General features: G+C 34.7%; 1 protein-coding gene across 1 annotated transcript in view; it reads right to left on the bottom strand.

Annotated features, from left to right (window-relative positions):
* The window catches only part of LOC128884053 (uncharacterized), a 638,316-nt gene that overhangs the window by 389,098 nt on the left and 222,508 nt on the right, over positions 1-26,710 (bottom strand). The window lies entirely within an intron of this gene.

The raw sequence follows: 26,710 nt of genomic DNA, 5'->3' as shown, positions 1-26,710 counted from the left end.
TACGCTAATTTAACCGCGAACACAATACATTCTACTTGCAAACTATCTCAATGTTACCTTGTTGTCTGTAATTGTACTAAAACCATATTGTAATTGTTGCAATTGTTGCGATTATTGTGAATGTTTAATGTTGATGATTATTAGATTTATTGTAATAACTTATGATAATCTTTCAATTGATGTTATAATCATTGTAATGATTCTGATATCCGATTGATGATTGTGATAACAGATGATTAATAGTTGCATAGACTTTTCTTTACAAATGTATGCTAAGTTCGTCTCAGAAATGCTAATTAATTGTTATAAATTAATTTCTACACCTAATATCTTCAAACGTCATCTGAATTTTAACCAGCAGCGACTAGACCACAAAAAGTTGGCGACAACTCGTCGCGACGCTTCGAGATCGGTGCTCGTTTCTGCGGTATCGTGAGGCATCCTCGTCAGAAAATGTACCAATTTCACGATGAAACGAACGAAAAAAATAGTCGAACGGGTCACTGTCCGTAGTCGAAGCGCGCAATTTCGAGTCTCCCGTCATCGCTCAACGGTGGCTCGTAGCTCGCTGCTCGGCAAGGACAATTAGTCACAGGTCTCTGGAATTGTCAAGGGCGATACAATTGGCTCGTCCCTACCCCGTCTCGTCATCCAGCATCCGTTCGCCGCTTTTCCCTTCGCCCTCTATCCACGCCCCTGCCTCTTTCCGTTCTCCTGGCAGCGAATCTCATCGCCCCGGAGCACCGACGAGTCGCCACTCGTGGCCAAGTTTCTGTCGGTGAGCTCTAGACTGCCACCAGCGGCACGATATTTTTGGAAATGTCCGGAAATGTCATCGTGCTATTCACTGACGCCATGGGTGTGTGTTCAGATACGTGCACAGTAGCTCCAAACGTCCCAAAAGTGATTAAAAATTAATCGTCCCATTGCTCGTAAAGTCAATTTTCTTGTTATCTGGTAGATAAGGTATTAATACGCGTAGAGCTTGGTTTTCTTTTTTCAGAGTTTGTGTTCTAGTGCCAGCGAGCATTTTATTCTGTTCGTACGTTTCCGTCTCTTTTATTTACGATACCCTTAGTTTATTTTAATCCTTTTAAAATTATTTATTGTATGTTTCATAGTGACAAAACTTAACGAAGATAAACATCATGTATATAGTTCATTATTTTATTGATTTTATCATATATTATTTCAATTGTATAGTTTTTTTTAGGACAATTAATAGTAATATTATTGGACAATTAACATTATCAAAGTGATAATGGACGAATAGTAATTTTTTTTTGGTTACCACAATTAGAAACTACGAGATTGATCAAAGCTAAAAAAGTGTTTAATGGAATTAACCGAATAAATATATAATTTATTATTAACAACTTAGAATTCATTCTAATACTATAAATCTTAGCCATGAAGTTAATGGTAAAGATAAATCGAAGTAAAAGAAGAAGAATAATTCCATTATATTTAATAACGCAATCATAATTTTTAATTTAATAAAACCCGCCAGGTTTGAGAAAGAATTCTTTATCCTTAACAAATAAAATTCTTTATAGATTAAATTGACAAAAATGATTTAAACTTATACCGTAGTTGTACCATAAAAGTATAATACACCTTAATAAAAAAAAATATGAGTATTGTAAGTAATGATAATATAATATGGTTTAACAATATATTCTGATTAATTATTATTTTTTATGGATTTATGTAATCAGTAAATCCTCTTTAAGTTTATAATTTTTGTATATATTTTAATAAAGTTATCAATTACAAATCTAATACAAAAATTTTAAATGCATGTAAGGCTAATTTAATAATTTGCTATAATTAATCGATATATATCAATTTAATTCTAGTTAATTTTAATTTGATAATAGCCCGATATAATTCTAGTAAATTTTACGTATCTGTTACTTTTGATTCTCGTTTGAGCATTTGGAATCGCTGTAGCATGACGACTAGCCGACCCCGTCGCGTGTATCGCGTTTTCCGCGTCGAATCATCCCCAATGCATGCGCACTATCGACAATTAGGTGCGCAGAGGGTAGAACAATGTCGAGTAATAGTTTAGCGGACGGGAAAGAAAATCGAATGACCGAACCGAAAGAATTCCACGGTGGCTGGTGTAACGAGGTATTATGGACTCGTTGAATCGAAGTCTGCACATCGTTGCTATGAAGACAATGTATTTTAAATGACGCGTACGTGCGTGGCAAACGGTACTCGACTAGGTCATTGAATCACACTGAGCTTGTAACCCGGACGAGATTCCATTGTTGTTTGTACATTTCAAAGAATAATCAACCCTGCAAAGAAGAATCACTTCATTCGGAAAATATAGTGAAATGAATTCTTGACGAAATGGATTCGCAAGCAAATTGAATTCATTTATTTACAATAACGATTGCCAATCAATTGTAAACGTTATACTTCGTTTGTCAAATAGTTTTTCAAATTTATGATGACAATTATTTTTAATATGAATTTTGCTTTATAATAGTTTGGGAAATCAAGTTTGTTCCTAGAATTTCAGAAAACAATAGGTGGTGTTTCCTAAGGGTTTATTATCGCACACACGCAAGACAAATTTTTTTTATTGACATATCCGCATGAAAATCTTTTTTTTCATGGTTGAATAACTTGACATTGAATTATCCGAAAGCAAAAGATCAAGTAGGTTAATGAAATATAGTTTCATTGCTGTTATCCATACAAGAATTACAATTCTGCATCAGTATTTAACTACATTTTTAAATCATCAAAGTTTAAAAAATGTTGAAAAAATTTAATTACTTTCAGTGTATTTCCTCATTTCTTCTAAGAGATATAATGTTAAATAATTTTGCATTGACAGCTTCGTAGAATATCAAAATAATATTATTTTATTGCTTTTACAATTAATGAATTGTAAATTGAACGAATGATACCTTCGTTATCATATCGATGCAAAAGAAGCCGCCAAAATTTGTTGTATTAGTAAAAAGAACATAATATAATTTAATTTGCAGCATTACTAAATTGATAGCGTATTAGTTTCTCTGCAAAAGAATATAATAAATTTATTCGAGGATTTAAACTCAACCTATGTATGTCGAGTGCTGTAATACGTTCACTTTATCCGTGCCATATGCACTAGCGAGGCTGAAATTGAAATGGTGTACCCTCCTTATCTCAACCCGCTGTTCCACAGTTCACTGCTTCGTTGCACATTCCGCGATACGCGGTGACGTCGGTTAATTTTCATTAAATGAGCAGACTATACGTCGCTGACTCGTGGCATGCAACAGAAACGCAACTGAAACTCGTAGTTGGTTAAGTACTAATACCAGGATTCTTGGTTTGTTCCAATGGAAAATCGACCTTTCCGTCAACTACATTTTCCACAATTAAGAGATCTCAAACCAACCATTACCAGTTATCTTTATCTTCTTCGTTTATGAATTATAATTTTTCTATGTTTTCTTCATTATAAATCGTTTAATTATATAATTGTAATTATAATTGTAATTATAATTAACTTCTTCAGCACTGCTGTACATTATATTGTACGCGGACCTTAAGAGTACTTTTTATTATAAAATAAGCAATTTCTTGAAGCAATAAATCACGTATCCTTAAACTTTTCCTGCAGAAGGAATGAATAAAAATTCATTTGTTCTCCAATTATTGGCTGGTTATTAGGGGGTAATTAAAAATATATGAGAATTGGAAAGGAATAATTTGTTCCTCCTTAATATGAAGGAAAATTTTTGCTACAAACGTAATTTTTATTTTTAAGATCATGACACGCCATGATGCGTTCCTTCCCTGCAGTAAAATTCTTAAATAAAAATTAATTGTGGTTAATTAACTGCCAAGTTCCGCGTACAACATGATCTACAGCAGGGCTGAGAAAGATTTGTATACCGTTTGAGACAATGTTTGTCTAATTTTAATATGAAAAAGGTACAGATGATTGCATAATAAACAAAAAAGACATACAATTTAGAATTCATATACGAAGAAGATACAAACAACTGTATAATTTTTAACGAGAAAGGATACATAATTAACCCCCATGAAACATCAGAAGACTACACGTTCTTTATCCCTGATCCCAATAGTTATTCGAGTATTTTTAATTATTTTTTACACGATAGAATAACTTCTTTAGTCTATTTTATATCGTATACATATAATGTACCTATAACTGATTAAAACGAAATTATTAGTTGACGAACCTCCACTAATAAGTGTAACTAAGTTCCCTGCTTGAAAGGGTTAATTATCTCCTAATTTCGAAACGCTGCACGATTAATCATGCTCGAGTCGATGAAATCACGGAGGGATGTCTGCGTTTTAATTTAATCCTTCAAGGGGCGCAATCGAGGAGTATCGTTCCGTTCCTCGTTAAACGATACACCAATAAGGCAACGAAGGGCGCGCTAAGGGGAGGTTAGATTACTTTTTTCCTTCCGATTGCTCTCGAACCCAACGTGCTCGCGATATTCGAAAAGTTGGTGGCTCGCTTAGAGAAAATAAAACGAGATTACTTTACGCTTTTTGTGGAGCCAATGAATATACTGATAGTCCGTGTTTATTCTGATGAGATAACCAACCGAGGTTAACGATTTTTACCTAATTCCTTAAAAACATAAATATTCCTTCCAGGCCTCTTAATAGCGGATATATCTTCTTCAAACCAACTAATAATGTAAATAGTTTTAGTCAAACGTTTAATAACGTAATATTTTTAACACGATTTCATAGCTTATTTTCATATATCAGGAGAACTGTTTTGCTTTATTTCGATCATAGCTACCTTTTAACGTAATATTTATCTGGATAACATTTGGTTGTCTCTATGATATTTGACTAAACATTTCAACAATTTCTAGAAGCTCTTCTTTAGAATAAAATAAAACAATTCCTTCTTTAAACGAAAAAGTAAATTTAGCCATTCTTAAATTGCTACTTAAATAATCTTTCCCTAATTTATATTTTGATAGATCCAGTCTGAAATTACGAATTTCTAGAATAACTATCTTCAAAGAAACTTTAATATCTTGATTTTTATAGCCCCATTATTGCAAATAAAGTAAAACTTTTTAAAAATGGCACTTTACTAAATTGTCTAAATAGCCATTTTATAACATATATTTACACGACTAAAACAATTTTAATAGTACTCCGTAAGGTACGGAGTATCTGTGCGAAAGTATTGTGCGAAAGCAAAAGTCTGACTTCGCACTTCTTTCCTTCGAAATAATTTCCAAAGGCTTTAGGAATTATTCCCGCCTGACTTTACTTCGGAGTAACGCATCTGTCAAGTTTCTCAACCTTGCGCTTTATGGCAACACCAGGTCAGTTAAAAAGTCGTCGGCGATCAATCAGCTAGTAAACAAAGAATCTCCCCAATAAAAGCGTCCGTAAAAACGTGGCTCTGGCTGACTTTAATCAAGATTTATGCTTCCACGTTCGGTGTTCCGTGAAACGCCAGACGACGGAGCAGTCACTTTCTTGATGCATGAAAATAAGTAGGCCGTTCGCTCGTTCGTTGAGGAAGCGGCAATTTTCTATTTACGAGCGGGCGCACGTGGCTGCCCATCTGACAGTTATCGATATCACCATCGTGAAAGAGCTTGCTGCCCTCGATTCCCATGTTCCATCGCGAGAACACTCGGACCTTCAGCCTCGTCGAGCTAGGTTCGTAAATTCAGACGATTCAACGATTAACATTTTCCCTCTTGGACAGTCGCAGAGAGTCCGTATAATCTTTCACGACCTCTCGAATCCAATACCGAACGTGGACCCGAATTTCCGTGGAAACAATAACCGATCTTCTCGAATAACATTGGGACGTCTGCTTTCCGTGCACGATTCCAGTTTCCCCTCCTGCGAGCAGATACTTTAAAGAAATGTATTATTAGAAGAAGCAATATATATATATATATATATTTAAAAATTTACGCAATTTTATTATTATATTCATTTAAATATTTTGCAAAAATTAATTCGTATTATTGAAATTTAGATAAATTAATACTTATAAGGGAAATTTCAAATTCTTCTACCAAGTGATTCTTATTTCGTACACATTTCAATCATGACCTATTTTTCTATAATAGATAGAAGAAGAGAATATATCCCCTTGACGATTGTCAACTGTATTCTTTCAAAGCCATTCATCATTCCAGTATTTCGAACACTATCATTCTTCAGAAGCATGTTAAAAACCAAGTGAATTCTCCTCGTGTATGGTCCTCGAGGATCTTGAATATTTTCTTCTGGAAGTGTTTCTTCTCCTGTGTTTCGACTTTACCTGGAGAGCTCAATGGATTCGCGAGATGTGTAACGAGAGGATCCACGTTCAACGAAAGGCGGGAATCTCTTTCGTTCAAGGAAGCACAGGATCCATCGCCATGGAAACGTTGAATTCTCTAACGGCTGTCCGCCTTGAATGAAAATTTTTCCGACAAGAGAACTCTTTGACCGTTTCAGAGCCCTTCCGCTGCTGCGATTTCAGAGAATGTGGCGTCCATCTTTTGCGTTACACAGCGATCATCCACTCGAGCGTTTTTTCTACGTTTCTTCTTCTCTGTATTCGTGCTTTTGCGCGAGTTTTATGGTCCCAACTCGTGGCTTCTGCTGCCTAAATGTAGGCTAAGGACTTTCGAAGCGGATCATAACTTTCCACCTAGCCAGTTCGCCGACTTTGGGATGAAACTTCCTTCTGTTTTGTGATAATAGGTTGAGAACGAACAGCGGAGCGACATCATTCAATCAATAATAAAGATAATCATAGTAATATGTCTGTGTATTAAGGATACATTCTAACGGTAACGTCTAAAAAGAAAAAGGGAACTATTAGATGTAAAATTCTATGAATTCTATGCCTTTACTTTCAAAAGTTAGGTTAAATTATAAATTTTGAAAGTTTTCAATCTGAATTTCATTACGATGAATTTAATACATTTGAATACATGACCAAAATATAAAATTATTTATTATTGAACAACTTATGGTATTTTGTTTTATAATTTCTAAAGAAACGGCTCTTTTTAGATGAGTTCACTAGAATGTATCCTTAACTCACCTAGGTACAAATTATTATTTAAATCGCATATGTGCGCTATAAATTAATCTTTCTGTCTCCCTATTTTCTTTTAAAGTACTTAGATGCAATTCAAATGTCTCCATGATGTATTCTTTCTCTGCATGACAAACTGTGTGCAATTGTTGGTACGCGGCATTTATTGCTTGAAGAAATTAATCGTCTTTAAGAAATTAATGTCCAGTTAGGTTGAAGAAGTTAATTTCAAACAACAAATAATTATTTATGAATTTCTATTTCAATCTAGCCATTTCTAAACCAAAAGTGGTAAAGTTTTATGTTCGGTATGAGTACATATATGATCTAATGACACCAAAATCTTACCGAAAAGAGTAAAACAGTTTTGTAAACAATGTTTGTAATGTCTCAACATTATTCACAATTTAACTTCATCAATACTTGTCCGATTTTTTGTTTATTTGAAATAAAATAATTCGTTTCTGAAGAGGTAAATAATTTTTCCTCGAAAATCTAACACCGCTAACCTTTTTGTCCACAATCTGCTGATTTCTCTCTCATGAAAAAGGAACTCGATATATCCCTCTGATCGCGTCGTTTGATCCGTTTCGACAGAATTCTCGCCAAGATTTGTCACGGTATCAGATACCGCACGAAGAAAAAAAAAATGTACTTCGTCTCCGGTCGCGGTTCGTGGTCTCTTTCCACTGACCGTTCGAGCTTTCACAGGGTTGTATCTCGTTTCAGGATTCCGTTACGAGTGGTCGGACAAAAGCAGGATTAGCCCTAGAAAGACTAAAAGGGAGTTCACTGATCCCACCAGCCAGAAAATCTTAAAAGCATTCTATTTTTCTCGTGCACAGTGTTTCGAAAAATATTATTTATCGACGCTTAAATCCTTAACCTTGACAGCATGAGTATTTCAAAATGGTTGAATTAATTTTATTTAATTTAAATGGGAAAAAGTGGATCTATATCAGACAGCAGCACACATCATATTACAGTGAGTGTCTACTAGATTACCAAGCGCCTAGATAGGGGTTGATACAGTACAGGCAAACTTGTTTTTGTGCAGTAGATAGAGACCGCATAAAAATAAACGCACAAGAAGAATATTTAGATACTTCATAAACAGCTATAACAAATAATTTTGTATACCCTATTGAAGAACATTTTTGTTATGCGGTGGAAAGGAACCGCATAAAAAAAGTCTCATTTAGGCATCTTCATTATAATGGAAAATATATATCTAAAAATAGAATAGAAATCTAATAAAAACTACATCTAAATAGAAAAAATAATTACTTTACACTTAATGTCACTTAACAATTAATCCTATCTTAATGGTCAAAAGATATGTATGGACGCACTTTGAAGGTAACTTATGTCGAGCCATGCATTGTCCGCAATGCAATAGACGACGGGTTTCAATGATACGCGATCGTTGCTTCGCTCTCCTTCTTTCAAAACCCATTCACTGCCAGGCAAATTTAAAGCGTTTTGCCTTGGGCGACAAGATTTAATACAAATGTATAATCTAGGTTATTATTTTGATAATAAAAAGTGACATTAAATTTGTCGTTTTGAGAAGAAAATTTACGAACTTTTTTGTAATAATTCGTGACTCAAAAGGTTATAAACTTATTCCTCGAGAAACTGCAATCAATTTGAACTACGAGACATCTCGTAGTTGGCAGTGAATGGGCTAATAATCGATCGTAGTTATATCCTTTTGTTCGTTAAATTCAAATGTACAATAGGATACTATTCTCATATACCGCATAAAAGAATCGCACAATAAAAATCGCACACCAAAAAATCGCATCAAACGAGACCGTACAAAAACAAGTTTGACTGTATAATTTTCTAAGGTACGAAACTACACCTGTGATTCTCATGATATACATCTCATAATACTATTAAATGTCCATAAAGGGTTTATAAACAATTCATAAGGTAGATAATCAAATAGTAGATGTAAATAAAGACACAATTACTCAGCTTATAAGGAAAGCATCTCATAGTTGTGTTGATTGTAATCGTAACACTTCTTCCTATTTATATTAATTATAAATCCGAAGTTGATTCAAATCCACGAGATAAAACTTTTTTAAATGCTCGCTTTTGTAGATGGGATTATGATGGCAGGAATCGAGGCGCGAGTGGAATTAAGTGACACAGAGGCGTAAGTTGATGTAATATATGTAGTATAATTATTAATATACATAGAGGAACTCAGAGACTTCGTTCTCTCTGTTACAAGAAACATGCAACAGGAAATTGTAAGGGGAGCCAGCGACATGGCTGCCACCGCTACACATGCATCGCACGGCTGTAACAGATTATTTCATCCTTAACAAAAATATTAATTCTGTCATCACTGAAAACACCGAAATAAAATAAAGCCTACCTAAATATACCACTATCTTTACCGCTGAAGCCTACGGAATACGGGAAGCTGTCAACCTTATATCTACACATCCCTTACAAAACCACGTTATATATTCCGACTCCATAAGTGTAATAAAAGCCTTAGTGAACGTAAACGAAAAGAATAACTCCGAAATCATCCAAAAAATCCAGGAAACGTGCACCAAACTTACAAACAAAAACAAAAACATAACAATTACTTGGGTACTTTCCCACCAAGGCATCACTGGCAACGAAAAAGCAGACCTCATTGCAAGAGAAGCGACAACCATGACTCCAAATAATGAAATAGAAATCCCATACCAAGACTTGATTACAAGAATACAACACACATCGAAAGAAGAATGGAATAAAATATGGAACAACAAAAGAACAAAAACTCACAATATAACGCACGACTTTTACCAAACAGTATCCCAACACTCCATGAGCAGGAAAGAAAAAATAATAATGACTAGATTGAGAACTGGACATTCAAAAATCACACATGAATAAATATTAAAGAAAACGGACCCTCCCCACTGCGACTCCTGCAATAAGGAAATCACAGCTGACCACCTACTATACGAATGCAGCAAATTCGATCAACAAAGAAGGAAGTATAATCTCAATCCAGAAACAGCTCTAACATCCCCGGAACATATACAAAATACCATCAACTACTTCAAGGACACTAAACTCTACAGTAGTATATAGCACCACCAGAAACCCAATCAAATTCGTCGCTAATTACCGTGCAGTAGATGCGACGTAAAATAAATCCATATAAAAAAAAATTGTGAATATTATGAATAACCTATTAGTGCTTAAGAGTCCTCCGATAAGCTTTAAAGAAGGACACGAGCCTAATTTTTCGTAAAGATAGCGTGTATGCATAGTTTCTCGAAGGTAGGAAAGATTTCTAATTCTACCCGATTTTGTAATTTTATACCTGCGTTGTGGATATCGCAAGGAACGTTAGGAAACAGTAAACATGCGATAACGTCGACGTAGGTGTTGCCACCCGTTTAAATAAATTCCCCTTATTCGTTGATTTAAAAGTTGAAACGCTCGATTTCCTCTGATTTATATTGCTAAGTGACGCCGCACGTAAAAGTCGCTAACGAAAGGTACACGGCCAAAGTCGAGACGCATAATTATGCAGATTCCCGCCGGAAGTGGTTTTCTCGCAGACAGTTGAATGCTTAAGCGTATCGCGACGTGGAACACGTTATTACCATTTTCTCTCGCCGTGCCCATTGTCTTTCGCCGCGCAGAAATAAAGAAAACAGTTTCGCCTGTTTGTGTTTGAGCTTAACGCGTTGGTCGCCAGATTGCGATCCTGAGAGGTGCATTTAAATGCAGCGACAACGTTAAGGACGTTGCAGTTTCGTGGAAAATGCGCGTTGGCTTTAATCGAACAAAATTAAATAGGCGAATCGGGCGTATCGGCGGCGTTCTATCTCTAGTAAAATTAAATAGTAGCCGAGGATGCTATTCTGCATTCGGAAAATCGTATCGATTTAACAGCACCACTTAACCTTTTACTGCTGAATTCATTATTTTACGAAATCGGTAGATTAGATACTGCATTAAATACCACATATTTTTTGAAATGTTAGCGTGAAAATGATTTGTAATCTCGTATTATAATTGAATAAATCTCTTTCGTATCATTGTTCTTTCTGTTTTCATTTGTATTGATTATTGGTTATTCGATTCACTTGTAATACCTTCAGAAACTACAGGACACTATTTTTTGGTAGGGAAAGGTGCCAATGTTCGGGAATTTTTTTTATGAAGATACTAAATGAGTAATGTAAATACTTTGTAACTACATTAAAAGTATTTACATACTAATAACGATATTTTTTCTAGTTTCCACTAAAAGATGTTAATTTATACAGAAACAATGAATTTCCAAACGATCCAGAAGATCAAATGAAAATTAATACGTTTATAATTTTGATTTCAATTTTCTTGCCAAGTCACGTGTTCTATTATCGGTCATATTAACGTTTAGTGGAATAGTCCTATAGGGGAAACCATTAAAAAAAAAAACGCATCAACAATAATATCTCTTGGGTGATGTGGAAAGCTATTGACAATATTGCAATCATTATATCATATATTATTGCTATTATATGCATATGTAAAAGATGTTTATAGACCCAAACATAATATTAATAACTTTAAATATATGTGAAAATAAAAAATACTGACAGCGCACGAAATTTTCAATCTTGCGGATGAATCCAGACATATCTATCGTAGGGCGCCCATGAGCCAAGAATCAGCCTGAAACGTGCAAGTACAATCATTCCGAGCACTGCTCTACACACATAGACACACACTATTATCTGCGAACTTGATTTCCAAATAAATCCCACAGGAAAACGAAACTAAATATTAGGTACCGGAAAAAGTTCGTGCGGTTTATTCGTTAATTGTAACTATATATCGATTTTCGTGTGGTAATTGGCAACTGTAAGACATAAGCTTGGTTTCATTTTAAAGCTTGGTTTTTGTAATTGGTATGCATGCTCTGTGAAGTTCAATTGTTTCGTTGTTGTGTAGCTATAGGAAGAGTAAACATGGACAGCGAAAGAGTAAAAATTCGTGCTTTTATCCTTTACGAATTTAAACTTGACAGTACAGCAGCAAATGCAGCAAGACGCATTTGTAGCGTTTGTGGGGAAGGTGCTGTTAGTGAAAGAACCCCACAGAAATGGTTTAAAAGGTTCAAAGAAGGAAATGAATCGGTAGATGACGAACCGCGTTCAGGGCGTCCATCTGTCATCGAAGACGAAAAATTTATCGAGTACGTAAGTTCAAATCCAAGAAAAAGATGTTCTAAGCTTGCTCAAGTATTCGAATGTGAAGAATCTACCGCAAGAAAGCGAATTCGTTTACTTAATTTTCACAAAAGATTGGGCAAATGGATACCGCTTCCAATTGTTAACGGAAGAGAACAAATACTCCCGGCTGAGCATTTGCAATATCCATTTATCGATCGAATTTTAACTTGTGATGAAAAGTGGGTGGAATATGATAATGTACGACGATCACACCACTGGGTTCAGAAGTGGTCATATGCAACAGGAACCATACCAAAACTGAGTCTCCATTCGAAGAAGGTGCTGATCACTGTTTGGTGGACTACACGAGGTATCGTTTATGTTGATCTTCTTCCACGTGGCAAACTATTACTGCAGATACTTATTGCAAAGAAATTGATGAAGTCATTGGTGAAATTGACGATAAATGGTGATTATTTCGTTGAATAAACCTATGATTTAAAACAGATTTGAGTATTTGTATTTTTCTCTGAAAATCCGCACAAACTTTTTTCGGTACCTAATAGTTCACTGTTGTTCTACATAAAATTGTGGTGTTTGTGTTTTCTCATCGGGAAGACGCAACGACGCGATTGGTTCGCGGGAAGATAGTCAAACATACGCATCAACGTTTATTTGTACCATTGTATCCGCAAAAAGCAGTGAAATAGGAAGAACTATAATGGTAAGCAATGTTCTCGAGAGATCCGCCAACAAGCTGGCTTTGATAGCTTTTCAAAGTGCCTCGCTGCTTCCGCCCCATCGACCCTCAAGCATGTCTTTTCTTCGCAAAGCTTTCGGCTCGTCCTTTCTCTTGGCATTCCCACCTGCCGTCTATTTTTCCCTTTCATCCCGTGAGATCTAGAAAGGAACTGCGGCGTGGATGGCCACTAGCGTTCCCGTCGCCAATCGCGAGCAGAATGGCGGCCGAAGTGACGAGAGTAAAAGCATCAGGGAAGCGTGGAGGGGGACGAAAAGCATGTATCATAGCCGACAATTTCGCATGGAACCATCGCCGGAACTCTGTTATCGAGCCACGCGGACCTGAGTGCTCTTCTAACCATGGTTGTTCCACGAAAAGCTTTTTTCGGAAGACGCGAAAAAGAGAAGAGTGATAGGAATGTTGGGAAAAGCGTCGTCTCGACGAGCACTTCGGAATCGATGGCAAAATAGTGGGTACCTGCTTCTAGGTGAAATTTGATGCGAGGTATGCACGTATACCGTAGGTACCTATGACTTGGCAAATATACACTTGGGAATTGAATTAATGGTTCATTTTATAAACGTCTAAAATATGGCGAACTTTAGAAATGTGTAATTTTTTTAAGAACAACTGCGCAACGATGAGAGGAATTTTGGTAATTTCTGCCAAGGGAACATTTGGAAGCTTAAAGTCCAGCTTTGAAATTCTATAGAGCGACGGTTTTCCTAGTAGTAGCAACATTTGATATTCGACCGTATGAAATCGTTCCAAATTACACAACTTTGACGTTATGTACTGGGCTTAATACATTTTGTATCAACTAACATGAATCAAACAATAAGCTCCAAAATTTGTCCTATAACTCAATCTTTTCTTGATCCTTTGACTGCGGGACAATGTTTGCTGAAAATTGTAAGAGGCGTAGAGGTGTGAATTTAAAAATAATATCACCTTATAGAGAATGACAAAACGAAACCTTTTTATATTTATAGTTGATTCATACGACGTTTAGTTTTAGAGATACAAATTGAAAACTTAGAAGACCCATTTTCTGAAATTCAATTTTTCCAACGAAACTCTTACTTTTCAATTTCTATTTTTAACCGACTTCGAAAAGGAGGAGGTTACACAATTCGACGTGTATATTTTTTTTTCGAAACTAAGCGTCGTATGAATAAACTGTAAATATAAAAAAAGTTTCATCTCATCATTTCCTATGAGCTGATATTTTTTAAAAATTGATTTAATGAATACAAACATCTTTCCGAGCCCATTTCTTGAGATTACAGAGTGTCCCAAAAATGTTGAAGGTCCTTAAAAGGGATGTTTCGGGGGTTGATTTGATACTGTTGGAACATACAGATCATTCAAAAAAAAGTTCTGAACTTTATTGAGCTCGAATCCTTAAGAAGATGCGAAACAATCAATGCATTCATCTGCATTTATTTGATTGGACTCGACGTGGATAATAGAGTGCATTACTGCAACCACCGTCTGAGAAGTAGAAACGTTAAATGGAAAAAGATTTCGTAAAAGTGCATCGACTCGAGAAATGCTACAATTTACTGCTCTAGATGATAAAATATGAAAATGGCAATTATTCCTCAAAGCTTTGCGATTAAGCACTCGCGTTAGAAGCGTTAAAGTTCGAGGCAGAAAGCAATCAGAGCGAACGAGGACGAGATTTCTCGATTATAGATATGGAAACATAAGGCATCGGATGTAATATCTATGTAGATGGTTTGCCAATGAACTGAAAGGGTTCGTTGCACCCGAATGAGTAAGCACGACGGTGGAAGAGGACCCAGTCTCTAACTCGAATAGTTTTTCGATATCGGTCGGGCCACGGTTGATAATTAGAAGTTTCCTTCGGCCGTGGCAATTCAATTGACCTTTCATCGCGTTTCTCAACCCCACGTCCCTCCCAGCTACCAATCGCCGGCACAGTTTTTAATCGTTCCACAGCTAACAGCTTTAGAGAAATGACGCTCACGTTCAAGGCACCCTGATCTCTCGCATTTACATACATAATTCCTGAACGGCAGAGTTGCAGAATTCTGTCAATAATTTATTATGCAACCACGACGGAACGTGCAGTGACCCGTTGCATACAAATGGCGAGCGCTAATCGGTCTGAGCGACGGTCGTCGTCCTAAAAAAAAATTCTGCGAGTTGGACCAGGTTTCTGACCTTTGAACGGAAGGCAATTTCGCATAATTGTAGATTCGAGCGAGCAACTGAGCGTAATCGACCGATAGCACCTTTGTTTGAATGTGGCGTGCAAGCTGTCATTATTGTCCTTGTCCCTGGGGCTCGCATAACGTGATCGGTTATGAGATTCGCTGGTCATTATTAAATATGACTCGTTTAGACGTGAACGTAATTACTTGGAGGAGCCAATTCGATTTAGACAAATAGTTTATAAATTGATGTTAAATTTATATTTGTTTATATAATTAAACAAATTATTTGATAAAATATCGATATATTAGCATGTGATTTGAAAGTTATAAGGTCTCATAGTGAGTAAATTTCAAACAGATACAGTGGGCGTAGAATGTACTCGTACACCGATCAATTTTCCAAAAAACTTTTGTGTGAAATTGTAGTTTCTTAACTTCTTTTTTTATAATCAATGATATTTTACATATTCTTCAAAGTCTCTAAGATAGATGTAGTCCAAACAACATTTACTAGTTAATATAATTTAGGAAATTAACAAAAAAAATGCGAAAAGTGGGTAAAAGTATAGAAGCAATAAGTATTTGAACAATTCTTATGACGAACCATTTACAGTAGAGTTTGTAACGTAAACACATTAGTTTATTGCTCCGTATGAATACCGTATTTGTGAATACTTATTGCTTCAACATTTCCATCGATTGTTTTTTTTTTTTTTTTGTTAATTTCACAACTTACATAAATACCTATTTTTTTTTTTGTAATCTATCTATTCTAGAGATTTCCGAGAATATGTACAATGTCATTGTTTATACAAAATAAGTTAATAAATTACAATCTTCCACAGTTTTTTTGGAAATTGATCGGTGTACGAATACTTTCTACACCCACTGTACATGTATGAAAAAGGCTTGATTGACTTAAAACATGCCAACGACATCATTCCTACACTCAGGGACGGTATTTAGGGGACACTGTTTCAAAAACTGCCCATGGAGCTGAATGGGAGTGGCCCAAAGTTAGCCGATAATAATAAATATATTCATGTAAAAGTGTGCATGTTAGTTGGTTTTTAAGAGCAAAATCATTTCAAATATTTGGAATTATCTGTTTCGAAAATTCAAAGTAAAATGTAATATTATTAATTTCACAAGAGTGAGTGTTTTATTAACCGAAAAATCATTTTCAGTCGTATATCCATATTAATACATTTAATGGAGGTTCTGTTGTAACTGCAGATTGATTTACGGAGATGCAAAAATTCATTTCATTTTATTGGGGAGGAAAAATAATTCAGACAGAAAACGCGTTATCACCGTCATAGACACTGTTTTCATCTGTTTGTTAAATGAGATTGATTAAAATTTTCATTACGGTTCCGTGGCGTCGTTTCAACTATTAAAGTATTAAATAAATGTTACATGTTCTCACAGGATGATCATTTTATTTGATTTTTATTGAAGCTACGAATACAAATACCACCTCACACCGCTATATACGGCAGAGCTAATATTAACGATTCAATGTACAATTAATTGAACCATAGTACATACAATTGAATTGCTAACGATCGAAACCCGTAGTTTAATTGAATGTACACGAAGAACATGTTTACTGCGGTTAAACAATTTGTATCATACAAAATAATACAATTATCTAATACTCGGTGACTGTCCAGTACGCAAAAAATGATTTATCCTTTGAGAAGATTACGAGTCTACCTGCATTAAACATAATCATCTGTAAAAAAGGATTTGTGAATATACCTGCATGATAGTAGTTTCGGAAGCAACAAAGATTATATGCACAAGAATGTGAATTTTTTAGAAAATTGACTTTAGTAACACCATATAATCACATAGAGCATATTTTGTAATGTTATATTCCTTTCAATTAAGACAATATTATTTTAATATAATTGAAAGGTATGTTATATCCAATGTCACGCATTTAGAGCATTACACTATTTGATTACTTCTTGTAATGAACTCTATTTATTATGTAGTATAATATTTTTAGAACCACAAATTACATTTATTCTTATTTATTGTTTTATACACCTGCAGTATGTTCCTCTTAGATTTAACTCAAGATTTTTTGTTTACTCTTGTATTTTCTCTGAGAGTTGAAACATGATATAATAATTTAGTCAAGTTCAAATAGTTAATATCGATTTACTTTTTAGTCAGCTAATATACGGGGTTTCCCAGCCCAACTGTTATAAAGCTATATCTCCAAAACTATTGGCCGTATGCAAACTTTCAAATATGAAAATTGTACGGTAAAATAGGGCGTATGTTTCAGTGAGATGGAATTTTTGTTAACTTTGTTATTTAACGAGATATGATGGTCAAGTTTCGCTTTTCAAATGGAACTATATATTAATTTTTTTAAATAATGATAGTGCTTTTCAAGACGAATTCATTATGCTTTGATGTATTTTCCCGATTTTTATTAGTTTTCAAAATATAACGCTTCAAAGTTTGCTAATTTTCAAGGAACGTGCTATCTCATTGATGCGGTAAGCACCATGCAGTTCTTGAAATCGATATGGAGCGTCTCACGTGGGATTCTAGGCCCAAGGAAGGAAAACGGAAAAAGTATTGAGCACCACTGATGCTGTTACTTCGTAAATATTGCTTCTAACATTTTGCCTTTCTATACATATTCACAGTTAGAATTGTCATCGAGTCTTAATTTGTTCTTATCGTGTCTTACTCTCAAAACTAGAGGTTGCAACTAGCCTTCATACTTTAAGTTTTTCGATATTGATTTCATAATTATTGGATCTACACAGAATTCTTTTAATTAAATTCTATTCATTTTTTTTATAGAATAGAAAAATAAATTAACGTGAAAGTCAAAAACTCGGCTCTACAATATACTGTTGTCAATATACAGGGTGTTCCACGCAACTCGAACAGGCTGTACCTCTTAAACGGTTTGGAGTAGAAAAAGATGTTATAAATGAAAGTTAAATGGTATCAGATAGTGCATAACATGCAACTAATTCTATGCACTTTTGTGCATCAGTACATCAGAAAAATGGAACTGCACTCTCCCTCTGCACTCCCCAACTGTACTTTCCCTCTTTCGGCAAGTACCTACGTTCACTTCTTAACGTTGCGCAATATATTCCTTATGTCCTTTTCCGTAATTTTGCATATTTCTTAGTAAATGCGTTGTTGGTGCTCTTCAAGATTAGTAAAGGAATAGGCCCTATCCTGCATGAACGCAATTTCCTGGAGATCAATGGCATTCTGTGTTGTTTACTTTCCGCGAGACGGATTTTTGAAAACGGATTCCAATGGAACACAATTTATTCGGTATATTTGAAGCTATCCAGTCGTGAAACTGTTTCTGTCCCATACCTGCTATTTTTTCAATGTAGCACCGAGTAATAGCGAATCCAACGAACGTTCCGTTGCCGAACTTCGACCGAATCGATGCCGCGGAAACAATACGTCCTCATTTTCGACGAGTTCCCATTTCGGCTGGCCAGTTCGGTTCCTCTCAGCCGCACCGGAGACTTTGACGAGGGAAAAATTTGTTTACAACGGCGAAACCGGGAACGAGATTCGACACCGCAATATATCCAAACCACCGCTAGAGTGTCCTCGCTCGTAGTTCCCGGAAACCTTTTCGTTCCCTGTTCTCTACAATGTGGAACAAGTGGTGGGAATCGCTTCGATAACTCCAGAATTTATAGATATACGAAAGGGCGACACTCACAAGGAACATCGTGCAATTGTAACACTCTAATTTTAATAAAACTTGATACACAGGTGAAGCAATGAAAAATGATAAAAATGTGCGTTTTTTATATCGACTGATATTCACGTTCAAGTGGTGATAGCTACTCTTGAAGTTGTGAAAGAAATATCTACAGTCGTAGACACGATTAAGGAGACATTTTTTCAAAACGTCGTAACTATTTAAATTTACTATTTCAATTTAATTAAATACATAATTCATTTACAACTTCAAGAGTAGTTTTCACTCCTTAGACATAAGCATCAGTCGATGTAATAAAATACGTGTGTAATACTTTACATCATTATACTCTGTAAGTAAGGGGCAAATGAAATATGTAATAAAAATGAAATTTCTCTCAAGGCCATATTTTATAAGATTTCAAAATCATACATATTTTTTAATAGAATTATACAATTTGCTCCATGCAGAATCTAGCTTACAAGTCAATCAAATTCAATCCTGAATCAACAGTAAAAATAATATTTATAAAACAGTCATGAAACTGTGTCAATTTATGAAAAACTATATATATATATCTTTTCCGAATGTATTCACAATTATCTGCATTAATTTTCTACAAATTTTCTTCTATAGAAAATGAACTGTACGAAATATTTCGCTTTCCCCTATACAAACGTGAGAATTGCTTTTCAAGGTTACATGGAGATCAAAATGTTACACATCATCGAATTTCGTTATAAATTACATTCCATAGGAAAACAATATGTTTACAATTTTGACATTTCGTAAAATATGACTTGTAAAAGAATTACTTTTTCATTATATTGTTTATGTCTTCGAAAAGTTTACCATGTTATCATCTGAAAAATTTTATCGTGCTTCCATGAATACTGGAGGTATTTAGGTGATTCATTTACATGATTATATACCGTACGCCGGCATGCTTGCAGCATGATGCTCGATGAATCCACAAAATTGAGTCTGGAGGCTAATTTACTGTGTTTTCCTTTTTAGTGGAAAATGGCGCCAAGAGCCTCTTACCAGCGCTTTCTCTATCTTTCTACCACGATTTGTGGATATTAACTCAATTTAATTAAAAATAAAAATTTATTTACTAGACGTAGCCCAGGCCTCTATTTTCAAAAGAATGAATTCATAATAAGTAATCATAGCAACCTGAATGCTTGAGAGAAGTAATTTTTACTTCGTTAATGTACTTAATTTGACGGTTTATACATTGAGTTCCGTGTAAAGAAACGTACCAATAATTCATTTTCTTTGAACTTCCTGAAGTTACACTAGGCAGGAATGTAGAATAGGATGGTATCAGATCAGACAAGTGCAATAGGATTACGCTTGGTCTGACGGGCAGCATGAAATGATCCTTTATGAGGCAAGTAGAATAGGATGATCCTTAAAGTCGACAAGTGAAACAGAGCCAATTCTAGTCGAACAACCAAAAGATGATCACATTTAGTCAACGTAAGTGGAATGGATTTAACTTTGGTCAGCCAAGTAGAATAAGACAGCGGTTGGTCAGACGATCCAATCTGTTTGCACTGTTCCATTACTGAGACTCGATTTGTTAGTAACCACACAGTGGACCACAGTTAACCATTTAACCAATACCATTTTATGGTATTGGACGAACACAGTGCCCAAGTGTGACGATTCGTATTCTTGTTGGTTTTATAGAAAATATGCTACTGGTGTGCGTTATTCGTTATCTCACGGTTAAAATGTTTAATCATGAAACGATTCAGTTATTTTATGAAATACTAATCTACGGCGTAGTGAAATTATAGAATAGTTTTATTATTTGGTATTCTAACTAATGTCATATCACATTCACAACCAGAAATATCATGTTACTTTGCATTTTACCTGTATTTTAATTATTTTATATGCAAGACTTTACATATATTTTTTATTACTTCCGTAAAAATTATATTCCAAAGATGTATTAATTTATGATCGTTCTAAAAGAATAATTTTGTTTGCAATTTTTTTTTTAATAATTACTTACTACTAAAATTTATCATATTTCTCAAGTAATAATCTTCATCCTGTTTATTTACTTCATACCTTTATTTTATACAGCTACGTTATTTAACAGAAATACAAGGTATTATGTAGAATAACTAGTTAAAGTATCTTATGAAATAAGATTTTATGAAATAACTTGTTACTTCATGGAATATCGGAATTATAATTATAAGCTTTAATAGTGATAACATTCATTATGTGGAAGCAAGATTATTAAAAAAGACTGTAGATAGAACTACAGTATCTATCATGATTCCTACTAATGTTTAGGAGAATTTGTTATGCATTTAACAACGATAAACATCATGATATGTACTGTAACATTATATTACATAAAAGTGTGTGTTCCCTTCTTATTTCACTGAATTATTTTGTAATGCCTAAAAGCATTAAATTAATGCATCATTATTAATTAATATACAGGCAAGGAGAATATTTTCTGAATAGGTAATACGCTTTCATACAAAACAGTTTACAGTTTATGTTTCAATGAATGCTTTTTATACTTTCAGTTTGGATTCATATTTACACTAAAAATATAGAAAGATGTACTTATGTCTTCTATCATTCTATGAATACTTGTAAAAGACTTTCATGAAAATCAGTTAATATTAACTAGACGAGTATGATGTATTTATGGTGCGTGCTAATATGGAAAACGTATGCAAAACTAATGCAAAACTAATGCAAAATGTGTTTCATAATATTTCATTTTATATAAATGCAAATGTTTGTATACATTCAGCACGATTTGCATACCTTAATGCATAAATTCCTGAGTTTAATGTAGACTTTATTTTTCTTTTGGATTTTGTTTGCTTCATCACAGCTTGTGACCAACAATTTGTCTTTATTTTGTAGATTGAAATTTTACTAGAGAAAAAGTTTATTTCTGTCGGATCACCGCATCGGTTGCGACTGCTCACAGGTTGGATTGCGACGATAATGAAATATTTATTTGTTATTATAACAGGTTGGGTTATTGATTCAGGCAAACTTCTACTGCTGTACAATAAAAAAAAACAATATACCTGTTAAATTGAGTAACCTCTTCCTTTTTGAAGTCGGTCAAAAATTGTTATTTGCGTTATATTATGTGAGTGTATTGCATTGGTTCTTTCTTCGATAAACAAAAAAGTTTGTATGAAAGTCGGATACAGAATGTATTAAATTGTATCCTTCGATATACGAAGAGATTCGAGCGAATGTCGAAAGTCGATATCTTTTTGGTAATTTCAACGTTATCGCTTCCCACTCAACACCCTCAACATAATAACGTGGAAAGTTTCAAGACTCAAAGGGTGGTCGAAATTTCTTTCAGATGGGACCAAGGCTTATGTGGTCTGCTTTCTCGCCAAGTAGCTCCTTCGGAAACTCTGGGTTTACGGTACTTCAGCTATTGAGATCGATATTAAAATTAAGATTTTTTTTTCCTTGTCTGTTTTATGTCGCATCGACTACAAGGTCATTAGCGACATAACTATTTGCGATTATTTATATCTTAGAATATATATATTGATGTCTTTGAGGAAGTCTATTGTATTTCTGATGTGGTCTTGCACTGTTAGGGCTGAGTCTGGTTTGATTCCGTATTTTTTCTTTTTCTGTTCTATTTCTTTACATTCGTATAATAGGTGGTTTACTGTTAGACGATGGGTTTGGCAAAAATGACATTTGGGGGGTTCGGTTTTTCGTGATGAGGTAGTCGTTGGTGACTTTCGTATGGCCAGTTCTCAGTCGAGACAATACAGATTTTTCTTTCCTGTTGAGGTTTATAGTTGGTATTTGCTGATAGAAGTTCTGGATGATGTTGTGAATTTTTGTTATGTTGGTTGTGGTCCAAATTTTATTCCATTCTTCTTTTATTATTGTTTTTACATTAATTATTTGGTCAAGATATGGTATTGGTGCTGCAGGTTCGTTTGGTGGTAGTTCGGTTGCTTCTTTTGCGGCGGTGTCTGCTTTTTCGTTTCCAATTATTCCTTGATGAGAGGGAACCCAAATAATTGTGGTGTTTATTTTTCTATTTGTGAGTTCTGTGTACATTTCTTGGATTTCTTGGATAATTTTGTGCTTGTCCTTCCTATTGGTTGTCCTTTCTATTGGTCCAAACCAACATTGAACTCGCCGAAAGGTCAGAAAACGAACAAAGCAGAATTGAACACAAATCCAAATTCCTAGAACTCAACAATAAATATGTCCAATACAAACAAATGTATACAGATGCATCGAAATCTGAGCGAGGCGTTGGATATGCTATTATTACAGACAATAAAAAAATCCAACAGAACCTTCCCAAAGTGACATCTATCTTTACTGCTGAAGCGTATGCAATCCTGAATGCTCTGAAATATGTAAGCGAAAATAATTTACAAAACTCGGTGATTTACTCTGACTCCATGAGTATGATCAAGGCTCTACCGTAAAAATTAAGATTCTAAAGGTCATTACTTGCAATAAGATTCGAAATATCTTAGTCCTCAGAAATAGCTTTTTTTCGCTCGTATGTCATCAACATAACAATAAACTTCCATTTATGCTCCTTGGGTCGGAACAATTTCTATAGACTAAATAACTATTCTGTCACTTTTCTTAGCTACACTTCATCAAACTCTCGCCTAGACGTTATTCCACAGTAGCGATTATAGTGACGCAATCAATATCCGCAATCAAACGCAGAAGTGACTCGACGAAACATTTATAAAATAGAATATCACGACGAAGCAGTCTGCGACTTCGTGGGATGTCTTTTGCTCGACTTCTGAAACGAAATGAGCTTCCTCTGCTGCGTTCTCGTCCCACTGGCGTGTCTTCGCGAGCACGCGCGGCTTTCAGCTGGAAAAAGGCTCGACTCGCTGAGATGGGCATTTCACCTCCGCGAATTTTATACCATTTGCCGCACTGCGAAGACGGTGCAATTTTCGGTGAATTTCATCCCACAGAGGTTCCTGTTTGGCTCCCCAACCTGAGCCAAGGTTTTCGGAAAGAGATTGCTACGGAAATCGCGAAATATTGAAGCACTCTGAAATGATGACAAACCTTTACCAGCGTCGATGCAGAAACAGCTTGACACCGTTATCCTGCAGTATTGTAGCTGTCGTATCAATTTGAGGAAGAGATGGGCAATATTTCGTTGGAGTAATAGTATAGGATTGATGGTGAAATTTTGTATAGTAGCTTGCAAGCAATAGGTTCAGTGAACAATAGTCGGTATTTCTTAACATTAAAACTACAGACATTCATTTCTACTGTGATGGGACAAACGGCTAGTTTCAAAGAAACTTGTTTCAATTAAATACAACAATATTTTACGTGGAACTAAATTGAATGATGCATGAAACAGTTGTATATAATTCATATATTCCATATAAAAACTGAATACAACAATTTAAAAACTGTCATGTGACCGGTCGTGGTAGGTTTAATGTTAATATACTACTGATATTTAAAGACTGTATCGCTCTTTTATGTCTCTGACCTGACTCTCATCTTCATTCTTTCAGTTGTATCTTTCTTTTTAAGCCATTTTTAATTATCTTTCTTTTAAACCGTAAAATACGATTATAAGTAAATTCAGTGGAGTACCTTTATCGACTGTTGCCACATTAGAGTTATAAAACAGGATATAAAATGAAGATATTTTTTCTCGCATGCTTTCAAGAAAAACATTGCAAGTACCAATATTCAATTTGCATATTAAATGAGAACAAGTGGTAACCACTACAGTGATTATATAATTAAGATTTATTTTGTAACGATATGTTAGGAAATAAAATATAAATTAAGAAACGAAATTTATTTGTGACTCATCTCAATAACATAAAATTGTACACATTATTTGTTATAAAATGATCTACAATGTAGCACATAATTTCCTTCTTCTTTTTAATTCGTTGAGTTTTTATAAGCTTTCAAAGTTAATTTTAGTTTTCGCGAAAGAAGAGATTTTTCTCTTAAAAACCGCGAACACTGTTTTCCTATATTCGTAATTTATTTAAATATATCAAATTGGAAGGAATCCTCGATCGAATAAAACCTCTATTACCAAGTAGTCAACTTTACACGACTGGAAACTCTATAAAATTCTCAAGGACAATATTATTCAATTATTTCGCGCGACAACCTGGCAGAAGATTGTCTCCACATACTTTCTTCTCTATTTGTATTTTTCGCGTCATTCTTGAGATTGCACTCCGAATGTTTACGGAGCCAGTATGGCTGGTAAGTTGGAACAGAACGAGACGTGCATCGAAAACGTTACTAAGAGTGCAACCAGCACTGCGAGTTGGAACAGTCGAAAACCAGGATTTCGTATTATCCTCGCAACATCTGCTCAAACAAAGCGGTAGCAATTTCTGATGGTCAATATGCGCGAATCATCCTCCGTCTACGGTCGCCACTCCCCCCCTCCCAGCCACTCCTTTTAGAGGGAGCGGATCCGCTCGATCAACTTGGAAACTCGATATAATATCCGTTAATCCACCGGGATAGGATAACCGTTCCGTCCACAAAATGCAGGTGAAACGGAACGACCACCGTTGGAATTTATTGACCTGTGGTTGGGACGCGCGACCACAAATTCGAAACTCTCCGCACGATGAGATCCTTATGTTTGCGCCCAAGTTGCGTCGGAAATTCCCTTATCAGTTTGGGAAGCGTATAGCGAAGTTTAAATAATAATATCCGTACATTTGGATGCACAACGATAATCTAGATTATGTGCAAAGTTTGTCTGTAAACTTGCTGAGCAACATATCGTAGGCATCATGTTTTAATCGAAAAAGTCAAACTTTGGAAAAATCAGGAATCAATTTGTATGATGGATCAAGGTAAGAGATTACTCGAAAAACTAATATATGATAAAGCTCTGATAAAACTATACTTCTATTACTGAATCTACAACTTGGGTTTATAAAATACCAATGAATATATCTATTATGATAATTTCTTGTTACTTTTTTTATATAAACAGAAGACCTAGAAAAGTAAGGGTACAATTAATTTACATAATGAGACGGTTGATTGGATAATTCGTTTTTTATTTCGATGTAATTATATAAATTACATATTGTAATGTAGTGTAATAACTAAAAATATGAATGTTTTTACAGTTAAAAGCTGTACTTGATGGTAGAAACGTTACATCAATTATTGTAAGTTATTTATATTTATACAGCTTTGTTCTTAATTGTAGTTTTGATAATTTTAAGTATCTTTGTATCGACTATTAATGAAAAGAAGAATTACTATCTTACCAAAGTGATAGAAAATTATTTAGGTTCATCTCTGACAAGGACAAATGTAGCTATATGTACATAATTGTATTCATAACTGTATACATACATACATAACAGTACATGACTTTTACATCACAACATGTTATGATACATAATATTTAAACAATTTCACGAGGGAGATTTAACTTGTCAGCCAAAAGTCTCCTGTTGTAAATTAATTTTTGTGTTTTAGAATTCATTTTATATTACAAATGGCTTTGCTTTTCTGAAGCTTTAATTTTACACTTCGTAAAATGGATTTTTAATATTACATAGTGACTACAATCAATGAACTAGAAGGAACCTAAAGAAAGTATCGTTAGAGTAAACATCACTCAAACTAAATTCAAACATGAATTTATCAATACGAGAAAAATTACAATCCGAATTTACAAACTGATTTTAAGTCTAATTTGATTTCTTTCAGTGTTGACAGATTATGAATGTAATATTGTTGAGCCCAGTTATAATAGTATATAAATGTGTC

The sequence above is a fragment of the Hylaeus volcanicus genome, chromosome 1, assembly GCF_026283585.1.
Source record: "Hylaeus volcanicus isolate JK05 chromosome 1, UHH_iyHylVolc1.0_haploid, whole genome shotgun sequence".
NCBI classification, from domain to species: Eukaryota; Metazoa; Arthropoda; class Insecta; order Hymenoptera; family Colletidae; genus Hylaeus; species Hylaeus volcanicus.
Note: the sequence above shows the minus strand (reverse complement) of the source record. Positions and strands in the feature narration are given on the sequence as shown.